General features: G+C 37.5%; 1 long non-coding RNA gene across 1 annotated transcript in view; it reads left to right on the forward strand.

Annotated features, from left to right (window-relative positions):
* The window catches only part of LOC124421585, a 2329-nt gene extending 37 nt beyond the window's left edge, over positions 1 to 2292 (forward strand). Inside the window, exons 1-2 of the long non-coding RNA XR_006941699.1 lie at positions 1 to 304; positions 1159 to 2292. The exon at positions 1 to 304 is cut by the window's left edge and continues 37 nt beyond it. This is a non-coding gene — a long non-coding RNA (uncharacterized LOC124421585). The remainder of the gene's footprint in view (positions 305 to 1158) is intronic.
* The last annotated feature ends 2236 nt before the right edge of the window (positions 2293 to 4528 follow it).

Consider the following 4528-nt stretch of genomic DNA (forward strand, 5'->3'; position numbering starts at 1 on the left):
GGAAACTCCTCGCAATGACGATATGGCTCTTGCTCATCGATTTTGTACGAGTTCAGGCCAGACCAACACCTGTTACCGTCACTAGAGCCAGTGAAAGAGTAGGAGGAGGACAAGAGAGAGAGGGAGAGAGAGAGAACGCAGGAGAGGGAGAGAGATGGAGAATGGCAGAGAAGAGGGGTTGTGCGCCACCATCAGCGCCGGCCAGATAGCGACGACGAGGAAACACCGACGCCAATCGATAGCGTCGACCCCGCCGGCGTGCTGCGTTCAACGTCGACGGGCTATGCGATAGCGCATCGTCCCGGTACTCTTCCCCTCTCCTTCTCCACTCTCTTCCTCCTTCTCTCTCTCACTCTTTCTATCTTTCTCTCTCACTCTTTCTATCTTTCTCTCTCTCTCTCTCTCTCTCTCTCTATCTCGTTCTCTCTCGTATTCTCTGTCGTACTCTTTCCCTTTCTCCCTCCCTCTCTCTCTCTCTTTCTTTTTCTTTATGTTTCTCTATGTCTCTATCTCGTACGTATGTGTTGACCTTTTTCGCAGAGTTCTCCGATCTCCTCGGCGATGTCTTAACGCGATATTGAAATCGGAATAAATTTATGCGATCGTGGCTGTCTTTACGAAGTATCGACTTTTATCGTTACTTTCTTTTTGTTCCTTTTTTTCGTTTTTCTTTCATTTTTCTCTTTTTCCTCCTTTTCCATCCTTTTTTCTCTTCTCGTTTCCTCTCGTTTCGTTTCGTTTCATCTCGTCTCGTCTGGTCTCGTCTCGTCTCGTCTCGTCTCGTCTCGCCTCGTCTCGTTTCGTTTCGTTTCGTTTCGTTTCTTTCTACGTTATACTACGAGACCGAAAGAGGTTTCTCCTTTTTTTTTTTTTTTTGTTTATTTCTCTTCTTTTTTCTCTTGGGTTTGATAACGACGTTCATTCGGGTTCATTCGGTCAAAACCGTCACCGTAGGATTCTCTCCTAATAGTATTTTGATTTATTTGTACGATCGCTCTTTATCTTTTTGTTGTTGTTGTTGTTATTTTTTGTTTATCTTTTCTTTTTTTATCTTTACCTTTATATTTTCCATTTTCTATATCTCTTTTCTATTTCCAGATACGTATATATTTATACACGTGGGTATATACAATATTATGCATATTTTTCATCTCTTAGGATCATTAAACAGTTGTCCTGACAACTTATATTATAGGCGATGTGAAAACAACCGTGTCAATTTATCAAAGAAGAAGTTAACACAAGTAAGAAGGGAAGAGAGACTTGCTAGAGATTAATTCATCAATCTTATTCGTCGATTCGATCCAGGTCGATTCGACCTCATTCGATATATCATCCCTCGGCACTGTTATACAAGCCCTTATAGTTCCTTGTGGCTTTACGATATGAAAAAAAGAAAAATGAAAGAAAAAAAGGAAGAAGAAATTAGTTTAAAATTAGTCTCCAAAAGGAATAATCGATTTTTAAAATCGTCTGGGAAACGATTCCGTGCATGCCTGGGAAACTTTTGACCCATCCTGTAGTTATAAAAACTGATTTCGTTGGAATGGAATTGTTGAAATAAAAAAAATGAACAATGGTCAATAGATTAAGAGAAAGAAAGAGACAGAGAGAGAGAGAGAATTGAACATTCGTCAGATTATATTCGTCACCGTTTGTAAAACTATACCATTTGGTCGTTCTTTTTACCAACGAAGGTATATTCCCTCTTTCCTTCTTTTTTTTTTCTCTCTCTCTCTCTCATTCTCTTTGTCTGATCAATAGAGACAATGCACTTGTTGGTCATCACGACAGCTGTTGTTACGTGCCATATCAATGTCGCACGCTCTCTCTCTCTCTCTCTCTCTCTCTCTCTCTCTCGTTCTATGCTTTTCTAATGGTAAAACCTACGTAAGGATACGCCATGTAGTACATAGGTAAGTACGTATGTACTTACGTACAAGGGGGATATATGATTAGTCGGAGAATAGACCTTCGTGTACGTTTTATACATACATATGTATGTCTCTTATGTACATACTTTCTAACATTAGCACTTTCATTCTTTAATCCTGTTAAACTATCCCTTCGTCTCGTTTCTTTTCCCCCTTCACTAGTTATAATTCTAAATGAGAAATACAGAGGTAATCAAATTAAGTAACAATACTTATTAGGTTTTAGATATTAGGATGGGTGATAGTAATAATTTTTAGCATTAGATCAAGTAATAAATTTATTTTTTAAGCGTAACTACGTTCGACGTATTTATGTATATACATCAAAATCGATTAATAAATTTGTTGTCTTCTTTTTCTTCTTCTTTTTCTTTTCCCTTTCTTCCCCCCTCCCCCTCACCCCCTCACCCTCACTGTCCGCGTTAACGCCAAAGAAAAAAATCTTTTCCGCTTATTCGAAATTTCATTTGTCGAAACGAAATGTTGAGACTGGATAGGTATAACTTAATCGTCCAATCGCGTATTAGTTACATGGGAAACGGCAGCAACCACCTGTTGTCTACCACTTGACAGCATCGCAAAACAAAATGATACGACGGCAACGTTCATTTCCCGCTATAAATGACATTCTATTATATTTTGCGAAGATACTTGAAGAGAATTTTTTTTTTTACCTCCCCCACCTTCTCCTCCTCCTTCTTTTCCACTTGCTCCTCTTCAATCCCTTCGCCCCTACGGTTATCTTTATTACTGGTATTATCTATTTTTTCTTTTTCTTTTTATCTTTTCTTTCTTTTCCTTTTTTTTTTTTTCTTTTTCCTATTTCACCGAATCAAAGTAAAAATCTACAAATGGAAAGGACGAACTATATATTCGAAGATGAACGAATTATTAAAGAAATATTCGAATATATTTTAAAGCGATAATCGTAATTATATGAAAATTCTAATCGTTCGTTACGATAATTTGTATTTATCAATCCAATATCGATAATTGTTCTTTTAATGATTGTTTAAACGATTTATCATTAAGAAGAAGATAGTCCCATACCATTGGGATTAACTCTTTCTCCTGTCTCTATCCTCTTCTTTTTTTTGCTTTACCCTCTCGAGAAAAATGATTTCATCGCTATTTCTTGTACTATAAGATATAGACTTTGATATTGCTGACGTTGCGTGTACCAAGGCAACACATCGGATTGAGAGACAGTGAGAGAGAGAGAGAGAGAGAGAGAAAGAAAGACAGAGAGAAAATCTGTTGGATGCGCAAAGTGCTTACGGTACACCAGGGCTAGGGAGTTTCTCGATACATGATAGGGACAGGGGTAAGAGGGTCATGTATCACCCTGGAAACTGTAGAAGAGGGAGAGTCTGATGATAGGAGTCCGTTGTACTCTCTCTTTCTCTCTCTTTCTCTGTTAGAATAACTTACTCTTCTCTATTCTTGTGTCTTTCACTAACGTATCCTGTCTTGTCCTGTACCGTATTCTCCTATACTGTAACGTATTGTATTGTATTGTACTATATTATATTGTACTATGCTATGTTCTACTCTATCGTCTTGTCCTGTTTTGTCCTTGATTGCATCCCGCATTCACTTGAGTCGAGCTGTTGCTTTGTAATGTCCATACCAATGTAAGTACTTACGTGAGCTTCTTCTTTGAAAGGGGTCAAAAGGGCTTTGGCTAAGGAACATAGAATACAAAAGAGGAACAAGTAAACGAGAACAGAGAGAAAGAGATGCGTGTGCGCGCTCATTCTCTATCTTCCTCTCCTTCTCCCTTCCCTCCCATCCCATTCCTCTCTCTCTCTCTCTCTCTCACTCTCTCTCTTTACGTTCATATTACCATTATATAGAAAATGGTAATTCTAAATGGAACAAAGGATTCTACGTTCCATGGCTCGTAGAATCCGGGGATTGAAAGTTAGGAGGATTTCCAAATGGATATAATCTAAATGAATTAGAATTAACCAGAATGAGAGAAGAATACGACGAGGAACGTTAATAATATTTGTTTCATTTTTAAACGATAAATTTTCGTTTTTGTATTAATATGCCATTTATTACGATTAATAGAAATTAATTTTCTTTCGATGGTATTAAAATATAATAAAGATTAAAGAAGTTACATTGGAAGTTAAAATAACGATTATGTTGTAATAATATCGAGATAGTACGGTGGCACGAAGTATCGAGGAGAAAAGTAGGGGTACCGATAAATTCGTTCTTTCAAATACTTAACCCACTTTCGACTTTTAGAATCGCGAAGCATGGAAGTGTAAAGGTTGTTGAAAAAGGGGTAAAAAAAAAAAAGAAAAAGATAAAAGAAGGGAAAAGAAGAAAAAAGTAGGTAGAAGAAGCAAAAAAGTGGAGAGAGAGAGAGAGAGAGAGAGAGAGAGAGAGAGAGAGAGAGAGATAAATGGAGAAAATGAGAGAGAGAAAGAGAGAGAGATAAATAAATGGAGAAAAAAGAGAGAGAGAAAGAGAAAAAGAAAGAAGTATCAGAAGCTACGAATCCGAAAGTTTGTCGATTCGAAATCAATACGTAGCTTGTGTGTTGTCTACAACTGTTGGTAGTAAGTGTTGGTAGAAGA

This window comes from Vespa crabro, chromosome 2 (assembly GCF_910589235.1).
Source record: "Vespa crabro chromosome 2, iyVesCrab1.2, whole genome shotgun sequence".
Taxonomy (NCBI): Eukaryota; Metazoa; Arthropoda; class Insecta; order Hymenoptera; family Vespidae; genus Vespa; species Vespa crabro.